Source organism: Rhinoderma darwinii, chromosome 2, assembly GCF_050947455.1.
Source record: "Rhinoderma darwinii isolate aRhiDar2 chromosome 2, aRhiDar2.hap1, whole genome shotgun sequence".
Classification (NCBI taxonomy): domain Eukaryota; kingdom Metazoa; phylum Chordata; class Amphibia; order Anura; family Rhinodermatidae; genus Rhinoderma; species Rhinoderma darwinii.
The window spans coordinates 157,621,334-157,638,751 of record NC_134688.1 but is presented as its reverse complement, the minus strand read 5'-3'; the positions used below and the strand labels follow the sequence as shown (position 1 = coordinate 157,638,751).

General features: G+C 40.4%; 1 long non-coding RNA gene across 1 annotated transcript; it reads right to left on the bottom strand.

Annotated features, from left to right (window-relative positions):
* Positions 1–3,784: 3,784 nt before the first annotated feature.
* On the bottom strand, positions 3,785–8,185 carry LOC142740848 (uncharacterized). Its single transcript, XR_012880897.1, has 3 exons — positions 8,099–8,185; positions 6,377–6,444; positions 3,785–4,141 (listed from the first exon to the last, which is right to left on the bottom strand). It is a non-coding gene; the product is annotated as an uncharacterized LOC142740848 (long non-coding RNA).
* Between the last annotated feature and the right edge of the window lie 9,233 nt (positions 8,186–17,418).

Below are 17,418 nucleotides of genomic sequence, written 5' to 3'. Positions count from 1 at the left end.
CATCACATCCTGGCTGGAGGTAATGTATATTCATTGTCAGGATACTGCAGTAATGTTAGTGTGTTTATGTGGCTGCACATAGCGATATAGCTAGATCACTGTGTAAATGAATGGGGAGAAGTGCATGACGCTGATTGGCCAGTGTCATACACTCCTCTGTGCAACGCCCACTTGGCCAAAAAGTAAACCACACCCAGTTCATAAAGAAACTCATTAGCATAAAGCTAATATAGGTCATAACTCCGTCAAAAACGATAGTCTTCTAAATAAAACACTGCTGTAATCTACATTACAGCGCCAATCACATCATGTACAATTTAGGCCACTTATAATGTGGTGACAGCCTCTTTATGTGACATTTTACTTTGTGCGGGTCGATACGATTACGGCAATACTATAGGTTCAGTTTTTTTTTTTATGTCTTATGGCGTTCGCACAAGATGCTTTTTATAAAAAATAATTAACTTTTTTGTGTTGCCACATTCTAAGAGGCATAACTTTATTTTTCCATCAAGAAAGCCATGTGAGGACTTGTTTTTTTGCATAACGAACTATAGTTTCGATCAGTACCATCTTTGGGTACATGCGACTTTTTATTCAATTTTTCTGGAGGTGAAGAGAAAAAAAAATATTGGATTTTGGTATGGATTATTTTCTTTTACAAATTTTATAGTTCAGGCAGTTATGGACACAGCCATACCAATTATGCATAGTTTATTTAAAATAATAAAAAAGGACTGGTAAGTGAAAAAGGGGGATTTTTACGTACATTTTTTTTTATACAGCTTTTTTGTCCCACTAGGGGTCTTTAAGGCAGGAGGCCCTGATCGCAAATCTAATACACTGCACTACATGTATTAGAGCTGTTAGATACTCACTGACAGCAAGCATAGTGGGTTCTGACTGTCAGGACCCACTAGGCTTCCGTAGATAGCAAAGCCGGAGGTCATTGTTAGGACTCCTGTTGCTATAGCAACTACCTGCACCCATGATCATATAGTGGCTGATTCTTAACCCCTAAGAAGCCGCGATCGCTATTGAACGCGGCTTTTAAGGGGGTTAATCAGTGGGGACCACCGAAATCAGTCCCTGCTGGAGGTGCGACAAAGGCTGAACAAGACAGCAGTTGTCACCTGTATGTGCCGGAAAAGCCGTTAGGACACGTGATGTACTTTAAAGATGTCCTCACCAGATTATAAATGCCCTATCTCCTACATAGTCTGATCGGCGCTGTAATGTAGATAACAGCAGTGGTTTTTATTTTGAACAACAATAATTTTTGAGCAAGTTATGAGCAATTTTAGATTTATGCTAATAACTTTAATAGATCACTGGGCATGTTATTACTTTTTACCAACTGGGCGTTGTACAAAGGAGTGTATGACGCTGACCATTTAGCATCATACACTTCGCATTGTTCCAGCCCAGCATGATCCACAGCAGTGTGATTGCGCAGTGAAAGAAGCCTGGCTGGAACAATGAGAAGTGTAAGACACCGATTGGTCAGCATCATACACTCCTTTGTACACCGCCCAGTTGGTAAAAATAAAAACACGCCCAGTTGTCTCCTAAGAAAGTAATTAGCAGAAATCTAAAATTGCTCATAACTTGCTAAAAAATTATCGTTTTCAAAATAAAAACCACTGTTATCTACATTACAGCGCCGATCAGATTATGTAGGAGATAGGGCATTTATAATCAGGTGACAGAGCCTCTTTAAATGAATTCAATAGTTTCTATAGAAGTACAATTAGGGAATGTTAACAGGGAAAAAAAAAAAAAAAAAACAGAATGTAGAAAAATCTGCGTGAAATCCACCCACAAACTGCCGCCAATAGTTTTCAATGGAATGTCCGTGCCGTTTGATTAGCAATGCTGAGAACCGGGCAGGTTAGCCCCACTGAATGATAAACATACGCGGCACAAACTAAAAATCCGCAAGTAATGCATGGATTTCCCTTGAAATACGTGTCAGATTTCTACACTTCCTATAATAGTGAACTTACCCCTTACTGTGAACATTTTTACTAAACGCAAATGACATGACGGAACATGTTGCCTGGTATGGAGATTCACATGCATCTGATGTCCAACCGGGGCACAAGTCCCTTTATCAGCACTGATTTTCTAGTGTAGTTCATTCTCGCAATACTGAAAAGGAGACTGCCCAGTGTCTACAGCACATCACTGATCTAATGGAAAAAGTACAGGCTCTATCGCCTATACCCATCAACATTACAGAACTAGAACTCTTTAATAGGAGCTGAAAAGAAACCCTGTACTGTATATGCAGAACTCACCCATACACTCCCCTACTGCATTATACGAGCAGTGTGCAGCACGGATGCTGGCCAGTCCATTCTTCAGTGTAACAATAGGCAAAATAGGATAAAGTTTATTATAGAAAAAAAATAAAAATCAGACAGTGCTGCAACATATTACTTTAATCACACAACGGAAGGTAAAAAAAAATAAAGGCGGTAGTGTCTTAAACTATGTTCCACAAATGCTGGAAATACTAATTTAGTTTTCCTTTAAGGCATTTGACATTCTTGCATAATAACAGATGAGCCGAGTTACCCCACCTTGTTTGAAAATTGGATTCTAAAAGAACAGAAAATACCATAAAACTACTCATCCAATGCCATTATATAAATGCGCTCAACAGATAAAGCCCGATTTGTTCAATACTCCAATTAAATACCTATTGACAGCAAAATGTGGGAGTAGGCAAGCTACAGGTCATCGACTGCAAAGCTCAGTGGCAAGACCTATATGTAAACCTGTCAGAAAACAATGAAAGTCACAGGATAGCATACTGCTACAATATTCAACCAATCACAGCATGCCTCAGAATTCGCAAACCCATTGGTGCCACCACAAGTGTCAATATAGACCATATGCAAATTCATTAAAAGCTCATTTGACTTGTTTAAATATATTTTCTTATTAAGGTTAAGTTGGCCTGAAATGACACTTAAAGGCATGGTGTCGCCCCAAAAACATGTTTTTTTTTTAAAATTTAAACATTTAGTGTGTGGGTGATTAAACATAGTTCAAATTTTTTTTATTTTTTTCGCGAGTCAGGAAATATTATAAATTTTTTCAAATTTATAATACTACCCATTTTTGGTCACTAGATGGAGCTGTTTGGAGCTAGTTCCCAAAATTGCAGCATTGCAACATTGGGTTAAAAGCTATCGCTCTAGTGAGCTCTCAGCATCCCCCCCTCCTTTATCCTGGCTAGTGCCGGGATAAACGAGGGGTTTGAAAGGTTTAACCTCCTACACTGTGTGTCGCCATTTTTTGAGGTAACCCACAGTGTAGTAGGTTTACATGCAGTAGTAAACACACACAAACACTAACATACATTGAAATCGCTTACCTGCTCCTGCCGCCGCGGCCCGTCCGCTCCCTTTGCTGCCGCTGTTCCATGTGCACTTGTCCGGAAGCCGCGACCGGAAGTAGTAATATTACTGTCCAGCCGCGACTTCCGGTCCACAGGAAAATGGCGCCGGACGGCGCCAATTTCGAATAGGACTGTGTGGGAGCGGCGCATGCGCAGTTCCCACACAGACGCCGTACACGGCAGTCAATGGGACGGGAGCCGTTCGCAGTCCCTATGGGACTGTGGCTGCCGTATTCCATGTCTGTGTGTGTCGTTAATCGACACACACAGAAATGGAACAAAAAATGGCAGCCCCCATAGGGAAGAAAAAGTGTGAAAATAAGAAACAGTAAAACACAAACACACAAATGTAAATAAACGTTTATATTAAGGCACTAACATCTTTAACATATAAAAAAATTATTTGTGATGACACTGTTCCTTTAAAAAAATAAAATAAAAGGTGTTTGTAATAAAGCTCTATCTTTGGAATTGCACCCATGTTTCCTCTAGTTTGGTTGCCGCTGGCGATGTCCACCAGCAGCAATATAGTTTGGTGTTCATGCCAGCGCAGTAGTGGTTCAGTTTCAAATCTGTTCCTGAACCCTCAGTGCTTACTGGTGTTTCTGCGCATGCACCACTATCAGGTTCCCTACGGTGAAGAATCGTGGATGCACAGTAGAGCTCACGTATGGAAAGTTGTGCCGAGGAACTGTGGGAGAGGTGGCATGTCAGGCGCATAGGGACCACTCACTATGGGATAAAGCAAATGGGACATCAAAAGTAATAAGTTTATTATTAAAAACAAAAAACAGTCAATTAGAATCCTTTTCACTAGAGTATGTGGTATGCGTTCTAGTACCCAATTGGGAAAACCCCATTTAAAAAGGAGTTGTCTGGGAAATTTAAAAAGAAAAAAACAAGCCGACGGCAGGGGATGTGATAAAACATAATACTCATCTGGAAAATCCCCAGCCGCTGCTGCGGTAGTCTCAGCCAATCTCTTTATAGGTAGTGCTGTTCCATTCATGTGACCACTGCAGTCAATAACTGGCCTCCGCGCTTTTGCTGGCAAGAACAGCATGTATTTGATGAGGACAGTAATTGGCTGCATGGACGGAACAGGACGCCATCAGTCCCTTAAAGTTAAAGAGGCTCTGTCACCAGATTTTGCAACCCCTATCTGCTATTGCAGCAGATCGGAGCTGAAATGTAGAAGAGTAACGTTTTTATTTTTAAAAAACGAGCATTTTTGGCCAAGTTATGACCATTTTTGTAATTATGCAAATGAGGCTTGAAAAAGTACAACTGGGCGTGTTTACAGTAAAAGTAGAACTGGGCGTATATTATGTGCGTACATCTGGGCGTTTTTACTTCTTTTACTAGCTGGGCGTTGTGTATAGAAGTATCATCCACTTCTGTTTGTTAACACCCAGTTTCTGGCAGTGCAGACACACAGCGTGTTCGAGAGATCACGCTGTGTCGTCACTCACTTCCTGCCCCAGGTCCTGCATCGTGTCGGCCACATCGTCACCAGAGGCTACAGTTGATTCTGCAGCAGCATCAGCGTTTGCAGGTAAGTAGCTACATCGACTTACCTGCGAACGCCGATGCTGCTGCAGAATCAACTGTAGTATCTGGTGCCGATGTGTCCTCGCTCGTCCGACACGATGCAGGACCTGGGGCGGGAAGTGAGTGACGACACAGCGTGATCTCTCGAGAACACGCTGTGTGTCTGTGCACTGCCAGAAGCTGGGCGTTGTGAAGAGAAGTGGATGATACGTCTATACACAACGCCCAGCTAGTAAAAGAAGTAAAAACGCCCCGATGTAACGAACACAATACACGCCCAGTTGTACTTTTGCAAGCCTCATTTACATAAATACAAAAATGGTCATAACTTGGCCAAAAATGCTCGTTTTTTAAAAAGAAAAACTTTACTCTTATCTACATTGCAGCGCCGATCTGCTGCAATAGCAGATAGGGGTTGCAAAATCTGGTGACAGAGCCTCTTTAAAGAGCCTGGCAGAAACCACTGGAGCATTAACCAGGTGAGTATTACGTATTTTGATGTACACTATCTGCCTGCATGTCGTAAGTGTCCCAGACAACCCATATAATGGTTATGCATTAAATACTTAAACAGCAGTAGTGCAAGAAAATGTAGGTAAACGTGCTTAAAGACCGAACAGTTTTATTTATAAATTATGAGGCACTCCATAAACCAAACATTTTTAAACACAATACCATGTGACAACTGTATTACATTCACAAAATAAAAAGATAAATCCCAACTATCCTCAACAGGCCGGGACAAGTGCAATACCACATAAACAACAACAGCATTGCAATCAATCCCAACCTGCACAGAAAGGGGCATATCTTTCTTTACCATCCGGCAGTATGTGGTGACATGATCAGTTTTGCATGGATTTGCACAGCGAGCCTTAAAGCAGCTGGACGCAAACCTGCAAAACTACTCATGGGACACCCGAGGAAACTGGATTTGAAGAAAACATAGGTTAGTAGACGATCTGCAGCCAGTAGTACTTTAAGTGCTCATGATGCAGTAGAACGCTACACACTACCTGCACTATAAGCACTTTAGCACTGCTAAAGCCAAAATACAGCGATCACTCCCTCCACGGTCACGTTGTGGCACAGCTGACAGCACAGACCGCTATCAGTTTTGCATAGATTTGCACAACTCAATTCTTCTTGTAGTGCAACTATGCAAAACTTACAGAAGACTGCATTAGGCATCAGAAAACAATAAATCTGTAGAAATTCAATGGAAACCGCTTAACAGTACTTCTTGTGCCAGAAGGAGCATTTAGGGCAGTAGATGCTAATCTACTTCACTATCTGCACTAGATGCACCTTAGAACAAAAAGCACAAGGTGTACCCGATAAGTTACCCGCGCGCCAACCTCCGCCAACATAATGCTACAAGTGCCTTCACTGCAGTAGGTTGCTTTATATAACTACCTGCACTGTAAGCACTTTGGCATTACCATTGACACTTAGCGATACCAATGCTTCTGCCCTTCAAAGATCTGCAAAATAAAAACGTAGAATTACTGCAAACTGAACAGTATATTTAATACAAAGATTATTATGTTAAAATAAAGCAGTTAATTTAAGTATAAATATAGACAGAAAAAAAAAAGCCATCAGATAATATATAGCCCTGTAGACACTTATAGAAGGAAAGTGGCTCATAACTTGTATGATCAGGTCCTGGATAAAGCATGACAAAGCCAAGCAGAAAGAATCATCAATACTATCAACTATGGGAAATCTTATAATGAAACTTACTTGGGGACGTAATGTGATAAAATGTGGAACCCCCTCACGAGTGACAAAGTATTAGGTAACCTTAGAAGTATTGATTGAGCCACACGACATGTGACTGCTCCTTTGTGGTGTAAGGCATGCACATGTATCGTGGCGAGGTACATACACGTTATCACCGTCTCCAACAGAACACAATGGATCTCCGCAGAGGTGCACGTGAAGGGCCTTGCAACTCGTATAGCGGTTCTGGGGGTGCCCGTCAGGTAATAAGGGAGGATAGAGCGGGGAGAAGCGCCTCTGCGGCCCTCATGGAAACAGCACGTGTTGCTGCTGTTGTTCCCATAACCGCTAGGGGCGCTGCGCATTCACAGCCTGGCCCTATGCGCATACAGTACCTCAAACGAACCCTGAGAAATGAGGGAGGCACAAGGATGCGCAGTAATGCGCCAGTGATTTATTCACAATACACAGAACCAATTCTACAACGAAGCTCCAATGGCTTCCACTTCCTTTTCCAGGCTGCGTGCAGCCCCCTCCCACTTTACTAGTGAGGTGAAGCTGCAGCAGACAGGCATCTAACGCGAGGCCTCGGCACTATCCTGCGCAGCTCTAAAGTACATGTACTGTGTGGCCTCCCCTCCCCCACACTTCGCTCTCCCGCCTAACATGGCGCCGTAGAGTCCTTCAGCTGTTACTGCCGCTTTCCCAATTAATGAGCGGGCTGCGCGGCCTGGACTCACTACAAGGGATGTAAACAAACACGGCCGTGCCGAGCCTGCGAGTGACGGGGAGAGGGAAGGTCACGACAAGCCAAGTGCACTCTCGTGACTCCGAGCACCTCACACAATGACCCTGCGTGAGGATAAGTGGGGGTGCGAGAAGTTCCGGGACCCGCAGCACACACACAAAGGGCTTTGTCCCTGGGGGATTGAGGCCGCCGGACAATACCTGAGGGAACGGGTACAATGAGACCATGTCCGGAGACAATAGAGGACTGCTAGGGATAACGTATGCCCACAGGCCGGCGGCGGCCACACGGCCTAGACCGCAGCTTCGTGGACTGCTTTGTTTAGCCATAAACTTTGCCTCCCGAGAGCTCGAGCCGAGCATTAGATAAACACACGGGCCCCCTCCCAAGTGCTGACTTGCAGCGGGAGGAGAGAGAGCACTGCAGCACGCGTTTCAAATCTCCCTCATTCTACCGCACTATGGGAGCCTCGGCTGCCATGCGCTCTGCCTCCACTATGATAAACACACTGACGGCACAGCGCCGTGCACTCTCACTACACCGCACGCTAGAGGAGTAAAGCCTCCATCTTCACACGCTTCCCACCTCTGCCTGGTAGCAATAAAGCGCCGCGTGAAAACAAGCCTCACATCCAGCCCCCCACACAAAGAGCACTACGGACTCACCTCACAAGCCCCCTCAGGAGGGCGAGCGACTCCCCATTATCAATACGATCGCGAAAGTGGCGCGAATGATGTCTGAATCCGACCATGTGGGTGAATGAAGGGCGGCTCCCGCATGAACGTAAATATCTACAAGCCCAGCTTGATCATTAGCATAAAAAAAATGGACTTCCGACCCGCCGCTCAGCCAATCAGCAGGCCGCCAGCCCTCGGCGCACGGGGGAAGTGCTGCGCCCCCTTACTACACACATATGCGCGCTGTACTACGAGTCCGCACAAGACGACGCAGCAGCAAACACACAACGCAACGTGTTCTCATGACCTCGTTGTGTGTGATACTATACTAATACACACTCATGTTACACACACACCGCCGGCAGGTGCTTCGGCATGGCGCTCAATTGTAAGAACCAGGCACTTACACCGTGTTTATAAAGAGGCACGGGAATAATAGGAAAACATCATGTGGTTTCATCACGTGTGTGAAGACCAACGACGTGCAGCCAGGGACCGCCGTGATTCCCGTAAACACGCTCACAACCTGGCGGATAAATCCGCGGGGCAACGTGTAGTAAATACGATGTGGTCACACTGTGAGAAATACACCCTGGGGTATACACGACACGTTGGTGTCTCTTCCACATGGCAGTAGGCCTGAATAATATAGAGCCGTGTGCTGGTTGTAATAACACAGGGACCCGCTCTGTTATCATACATGTAGTAATTGGTCATTAAATCATGGAAGTGAGGTTTCCATGTGTCCTCTTGTATTGTAATAACACAACTGATTACACAAACTGTGTTTATGTATACACAACACACTTACCCACCTTTATCTCAGGGTCTATTTACACAAGTGTATGTCATGGCTGTACTGCCTTGTAAATACAGCTCTAAACAGGGACAAAGGAAAAATGCTACAAAAGGAAATGGTTCAATCTCCTCCTTCCTGTTGAAATCAACTCCCATTGAAACGTGAGACACACACACACACACACACACACACACACACACACACACACACACACACACACACACACACACACACACACACACACACACACACACACACACACACACACACACACACACACACACACACACACACACACACACACACACACACACACACACACACACACTTTCTATGAACAACGTTTCGCCTTCCCACTGAAGGCATTTTCAAGCCTATTCATACTATTTCTGTCATTTCCACTTGTTGGTAGACCTAAATACTTTGCAGTTATTGTAAATTAATCCTTTACAGTTATAATTAATATAAGCAATTATTGCACGGAAATGGTCGTTCAGGCATAGTTGAGGGTAAAGTTGAATTAGGGGGTTAATAGGTGTAATAATTGTATGGCAGTAGTTCTAGTGCTGCAGTCATTGTGAGGAGCCACAACAATGTATATTATTAGTACACAGTTATTACATTGGCAGATTTGTTGCATAACTTTCTGTGACTGCCCTTTTCATCTGAACGAAACTTGCAGAAATCCGTGCACTTGCTGCAGAAACAATCCTACTCACATGTATACCCCATAGATCTCAAGTGATCTCTAGCTAACTATGTTCTCAGTAAAGCTGGTAAACAATTGAATGACCGTTCATATCCCATAGTTCACTTGTATTTTCCTTGTCTCTACTTTCACAGGGGGCATCTTATCTAATGATATTTAAACAGGCTTGGCAAATAATGCATATAGTACAAATAATGGCAATAGCCCTCTAAAATTCGAGTTGAAATCTGATAGAAAATCACGTAAGGTGCACAATACCAAATTATATATAGTAAAACAATTTTGTTACAAATGATACATATAGAAATATATATATTTTTTGATTGTTTTTGCTGGTATTCATCTAAACCCCAGCAACTAACAGGATTACTTCACAGTGCATTTGCAAAAAAATTGTTTGCTAAAATTTTGTAGGAAATCAACCTAAACTTATGTCACAATATCAATTTTTTGAACATGGATTCTAACAATGCTTGTATTGTGCAAAGCCAACTTGTGTAAAATATGTAGGTTTGATATGCTATCCAAATATAGGTGACATTTAATAACCTTTTGCATTAGTTTTCTCACTACAGGTTTTTCCGTCTGAGCGTACATTTCAGTATAGCGTCATGGTGAACATCTAATAGGGTTTTTTTTTCCCTTCTTCTGGATAAACATGGCAAGATAATAATAATAGGTTGGACCCAATAAATTTATGTCTCTTTTCTACCTTATAATTTAAGTATGCGTGCAATGAAATACACTGAGGTCCTTTGTAAGATCTAACAACTATAAAAGTATATTTTGTAAATATTTGTGTAAAACATTAAAAAAGCTTATATACACACAAGTGGTAGTAAACATATTTCAAAATGGCATATTAAAATGGATACAGCATTCAAAGGTAAATAAAAATATATATTTATCAACATAACAAAATTATTTTTATTTTCCAAATATAAGTCATGTCTTTGATATGATTCCTGGTTATGGTTAAAGGAGATAATATGTTTTCAACCATAAAAAGTGAACAATTCTATTAAAGGTGTATTCCCAGAATCGACAATTATCATCTATACATAGGATAGATAACTGTCTGTATGCTGGGACCCCGACCTATTGCGAGAACGGAGGTCTCAAACCCCTGTGTTCCTCCTTAGGTACCCTCTGCAGTAAGGAGGAACTTGAATGGAATGGCGAACGAGCATTAACCGCAGGTCCATTTAATGTCTATGGGCCTGATGGAAACAGCCAAGCGCTGCACTCGGCTTTCTCTGCCATTCCCAAATTTGAATAAAGCAGAAACGTGCATGCTCAACCGCCGCTACATTCAAAGCTCTCCTCATTTCAGTCGAGCATTGAGGAACGGGGGGTTTGAGACCCCTGTTTTCGCGATCAGGTGGGGCACATAGCGATTAGACAATTATCACCTATCCTGTAAATAGGTGATAACTGTTAATTCTGGGAATACGCCTTCAACTCAAACCTATAGTTTCCTAAGAGGTCATAGATCATCTGGACTGAACTCTAATGACACAGATCGGGCATTATTTATTTAGGGAGTTCAAGTATGCTGTAACCCATATCAACCAATACAGCATAAGTTGCACTACTGGCTTTATTAGATCTCTTTACTGATACATTGTAGCTTTGTGTCTAGTGTCTAAGCAGTAAACAATACTCTAAAAGAAAATGTTAAATTATTTGGTACAGAAGGGCATTTGGAAGGTTGCCTGTTCATATGCAAACACCAACAATTAAGGGTGCCTTGTAATTGCAATTGTGAGTTTTATGCTAAGTATGCTAGGCTTAATTACTTTTAAAGTATATTTACTATTTTTAAGGGGTTAAGGCCTCCCATTGTGTTCAAAATAATGTTGCAAAAACAACTATTATTTCACTCTTTTTCCTTTTCTTTCTTGCCTGTTATTGTTAGCATTTTTCATACGTATCTTAATATGTGAATGTTATATATGAAACTCTTAAACTTGTATCTTTTATGAGACCAGTGCTTTTCTTAATTTTTTTTACAAGTATAAAAATCATGGTAGATGAATTCAGAAATATAATTCCATTCTGTGCACTATAACTGTAGGTAGCTTCTTAAATAATTTTATTTTTGACATCACAACAGTGACACAATAGCTTCATACCTTTGTTTATCAGCCAATAAATAAACAATATTGTATCTTATCCCATATTGTATTGTCTAATATTGTAAATATTGCCACCCCTACTCTTGTGTCATTCGTGAGTTAATGCTGTCACCCATATATGATTACATATTTTTTGTTATTGTACATTTGTTATTGTATTAACCCTTTAGCTACACCCACTATACATGTCCACTGTCACAATATAGTGCAGGCTCAGAAGCAAAGCTGCACCATGCAAACGACACCTGCCTGCAATGTCTGGGATCGGAGATAACCCTGAACCCGGCCATTTAATTTCTCAGAAGCCGTGGTCAATAGCGACCGCAGCATCTAAATGGTTAGACAGAGGAGGTGGCTTCCTTTGTCCACTGAATTCTGGGGTGCTGATTGATTGCCATGGCAGCCAGGAGAACTAATAATGGCCTCCAGGTTTGCATTTTGTGTCCTACTAGTAAGCCTTGCCAGAGAGCACAGAAATAGGCGAAACATAAGTATTGCAGTTTATTGCATGAACGATCTAACGATCGCATGGTAAAGGCCCTAGGGCGGCTAAAAACAAATGAAAAAAATGTTTAATAAATTCATTAAAAAAAACTAAAAGTAAAAAAAGAAAACCCTTTTCCTATTTTTAACGTAAAAAATGAAAACAATAAAAAAATAAACATAATTGGTATTGCCACGTCTGTAAAAGCCGGAACTGTTAAAATATCACGTTATTTAAACCGCAGGGTGAAAGCCGTAGAAAAAAGAAATTCACAATGCCAGAATTGCTGCTTTTTGGTCTACTTGCTTCCCCCAAAAGTGGAATAAGAGCTATAAAAAAAAGTCGTATGTAACCCAAAATGGTACCAATGAAATCTACAGCTTGCCCGCAAAAGACAAGCGCTCACGCAGCCCCATCAATGGTAAAATAAAAAAGTTTATGAGTCTCAGAATATGGCGACACAATTGTTTTTTTTTCTACAAATAGTTTTTATTTTGTAAAGGTAGTAAAACATAAAAAAAACTATATAAATTTGTTATCGTTGTAATCGTACTAACACACAGAATAAAGTTAACATGTCATTTATACTGCACAGGGAATGCCTTAAAAATGAAACAAAAAAACAACAGTGTTTTTTTTTAAATTTTCACCTCCAAAATAATTTTAAAAAAGTTTCTCAATATCATTAAAAAATATAATTTGTCCCACATCAGAGCTCTACTGTAGTGCAGACATGTTGTTTATAGCATAGTAATATAACAGTAATTGAAACTATGATAACGCAATAAGAGAAATGGCCCTTTTGTTGTAAAAAATATATATTATAGAATACAGAGCAGCATCATAGTAAGCGACCAAAATAAATGTTTATTGAAGAAATTTTTTTTAACATATCTTGGTAATTCTTTTCAATGTGTTTTATTAGTTCATGCTTGAAAGTGGAAATGTAAAGTAAAAAAAATATACATATCTATTCCATTCAACTATCCGGTGCCTGAGCTCAAAACCTGCTGCGTCCTATATCTGTCCCTATATCCTCTTTATTATTGTTTCTATTAATGTTTTAGTTGTGCATAGTTAGCAAGTGTTTATTTGTATGCATGTGTCTGAAATGTATGAAAACTGTGAAATAGATACATTTTCAGTACCACTCCTCCATGGCCATTTGAAACATGTATTTGCTGAACTAGATTTTCTACTGTGAAAAATACAATTGCCTTGTAGGCTGTAATACACTTATTTTCTGTCAACACAAAAGTTAAGTGTTAAATAACATCTATAACAAACTGCAAAGGATTACATGACGCCTTAATGTTGATATTAGAAAAGTGCTTAATGCAATTCAAGTATGAACGTGGAAGCTGAACTTTTTAATATAGTTGTTACTTTATCTTATTTTCTTTAAATTATTTAAAATAGGAGCTAAAATTGACCTTAACGTTATAGTAAATATAATGTTTTAATGTAAAAATGTAAATGCTCATAATTTAGTCTAATATATTGCAAAATATACACAGTTAATATGTGTGTTTTGTTTAATAAAATTGGTAATGTAGAATATAATTTATTTGTCATTTGAGAGTTTAAAACGTTGTTTTTTTTTACATCATTATTTAAAAAATGAATATATTCTACAGTTATAGGAATAAAGAAAACAGTAGTTATTTCATGTAGATGCACATAGCATGAATAAATAGAGACGTGTAAAAAAACCTGAACAGTGGAAAATCATTTCAATAATCAACCAATACCATCTGATAATTAGGCATTTATTTCTGTTTATTTCACTATTTTTATTACTCTTTGTGAACAAATCTAAACTATAATTTCCAAAGCAATGCACAAATGTGTCAGACAGTATAATCAAGTTATATTAAATAAAACAATGCTATAAAATGTTTATAGGGGATGTTTCCGATTGAATTTAGCGAAATTTTGCTCAAAACGTGTTACATTTTGCAATTACATGTGTCGATAGCATACCTGTTCTTTTTCTTACTGATTCTGTCACTGGATATCAGATCTACCACACTGAGGTCATTGCATAGCGACAGTATAATTCAGACTTTGGTGACACACTTTCTCTACTTGAGTCAAGGTGGGTAAATGTGTGTCAGTTATACAGACAGCAGAACTTCCTGTATGATGTAATCACATAGACTATTCCACGCAGTCTGTCCAGGGGGTACACGCAAACTTTTATCATAGTTATTGGAGATTAAAAAGGTTTTCCCATCAGGGACATGTATGTCAGATAGATACGGGTGCCACCTGCGGGACCCTCATCTATCTCTAGAACAGGGCACCCTAAAGTTCTACCTCTCTATGCTCCGGCTGACTCGTTTAATTCCCGACCATGAAAAGAAAACAGTGTTGATTGCTGAGCAATGCTGTTTCCGTAAGTCGCATAGAACTGAAAGGTAGTTATGGAAACAGCGCAGCTCGCATGCTACGTTGTTCTCTTTTTCATGGTTGGGAATCACACAAGCCAGCCGGAGCACAGAGCGGTAGAACGGGGTTTAGTGTGCCCCGTACTAGAGATAGGTGCGGGTCTCAGAGGTGGTACCCGCATCTATCTGACATTTATGGTATATCCTGTGGATATGTCATAAATGTCCCTTATAGTAAAACCCCTTTAGGTGATGGTTAATCACCCAGTAGTATGCACCAATAATATGTATTTAGTGCAGTAAGTCTCCAGGGTTATTCAATTAATAAAGATTAACTAGATGGATAGAAAGAGATGTATTGTAACTTTTTTTTATTAACCTAATTGTGATATCTGGGTTGTTTTTTATCACATAAATTGTATCTATTTTTTTCTAGGGTGCCATGGGATCTTGAGCTTAAAGGGAATGTGTCGCTAGAATGTATTTATTTTTTTCAGTTAAACAATTAGTATTTGAGTGATTACACATTGTTTTAATTTTTTACATTTTTTCACAAGTCAGGAAGTATTATAAATTAGATTCTAATTTATAACATTTCCATGTGCTGGTCACTAGAGGGAGCAGTTCCCAAAATTGCAGCATGGTCACTGGTAAAGCAACCTCATTGATGTATGCTGCAAATTTAGGGTGGACACACTCTCCTCTAGTGTCCTCACACAATCCCCCCTCCCTTCTTCTGGCTAGTGCCAGGAGAAGGAAGGGTTTGAATGTCTTCAAACCTCCTACACTGTGTGCCGCCATTTTCTGAGCGACTGCACAGTGTAGGAGGATTAGATACAGGGCTCAGCAGACAGTAATACATGAACATAATACACACGAATATAATACACACGAACATAATACACACGAACATAAATTACCTGCCCCTGCCGCCGCCTCCGCTCCTCTTCCTTATGCCCTCACTTCGTTGAAGATATGGCCGGAAGCCGCTGCCGGAAGTCATCATCTTACTGTCCGGCAGCGGCTTCCGGTCCACATGAAAATGGCGCCGGATTTCACTCTACGAACGAGCTTCGTTTTGGTCTGTGTGGGAGCGGCGCATGCTCCGTTCCCACACAGATGGCGCACGCAACTGTGAATGGAATGGCTCCCGTTCGCATTCTCTATGGGGTTGTATGTGCCGTATTCCATCTCTGTATTTGTCGTTAATCGACACATACAGAGATGAAAAGAAAAATGTCAGCCTCCATAGAGAAGTAAAAGTAAGAAAACATAAAAAAGTAAAACATGAGAACACAATTTAATAACATTTTTGGAAATATTACATTAAAAGCAATATACAAAAAATAAAAATTCATGACACCTTCCCTTTAAAGGCTATGTAAACCTTGAAAAGGGATTTTTTTTATTTTTATAAAAAGGTCAATCAGTGTGTTGGTGAAACAAGTTTTGTTAGTAGTTTTTGATCGGGAGGTTGCATGAGGGGAAATGTGGCTACCCCCTACTCTCACTTGAAGTTAAAAGGTACCTGTCTGCTCTCATGACATGTCTGTTTTGGTAAGTACTTTCAGTTCTTATGAAATAAAAATTTGACACCACCTTTTATTAGAACGCTGCATTGTGCCGCTGGAGATGTATGGATAAATTGACAACTGAGTGCCACCATTCCTCTTGTCAAAGGTGCTTGTCCTACGCACCCTGACACTGTCCAATCAATGCTCACAGTGTCAGATTGTTGGGACACACCCTACTGAAAAGGGAAATTGTAACAAACAGTTGTCAATTAAGCGTCTACTAGAGGAACTTGCATTCACCTATTGTTTTTTTATTGGCCATTTAACATGGAGAGAAAATGCAGGCTCCTCTGCTCTAAAAGCTCGGAGAGGCTTTGCATCCGTTCCACAAGGGTCCAAGTTAAAGCAGTGTTGCGAACCTTAAAGGGAATGTATAACCTATATTTTTCTTTATTAATTAAAAATAGATAGTGAAACATATTCTTTTTCTAATCTCTTTTTGTTTTCTGTACATGATTATAAGGGTGGCCATCTTGCCTGAGCAGCTGTTAATAGCATTCAGAGGTATTCCTTACAGCAGCCACATGGACCATAGGAACCCATAGACTGGAGATGACCTATTGACTTCTATGGGTGATTGTTCTTGCCATGTTCTGTGACCTGTGCAGAGGTTATTGTGCAGGGAGGGAAAGCAGGGGAACTTTTCCCTTCACCTATTGTCAATGGTGGATTTTGTGTTAGCTGCCTCTAGTTTTGTAATGGATGTGTTACCTTTCATTGTAGTCCTGCCTGTGGTGATAATGAGATGACTGCGGAGAAGTGAGCTCAACAGAATAAGAAGTGTCAGTCTATTGTGAGGTTCAGTGGGCAGAGTGAAAACTGCAAGATTTCAGAATTTTTGTTTAAATACAGATAAAACATCCCCAAAATTTCAATAAAAAAAGTTTAAGATAAAAACTTGATTTAAACAATATGCCATTTTCTGATGACATATTCCCTTTAAGGGTTTATTTTAACCCCTTAACGACCGTCGTGTAGCCTTTTTACGGTGGTCGTTTTAGTTAGTTCTTCTGGAGCCCCTCCTTTTCACGGCAGCACTTCAGAAGTTGTTTCGTGCGGATCGCGCGATCTGTCTCTGAAGCCGAGGCTCTTAGCAGCAGCCTAAGGCTTCAGAGTGACGATCAAAGATCAATAGCAGTGGTCTCCGATCTTGTGATCACTGTGGGGATCATTCACAGTGATCACAAAAGTTAAATAGAAGTCTGTCACTCTGT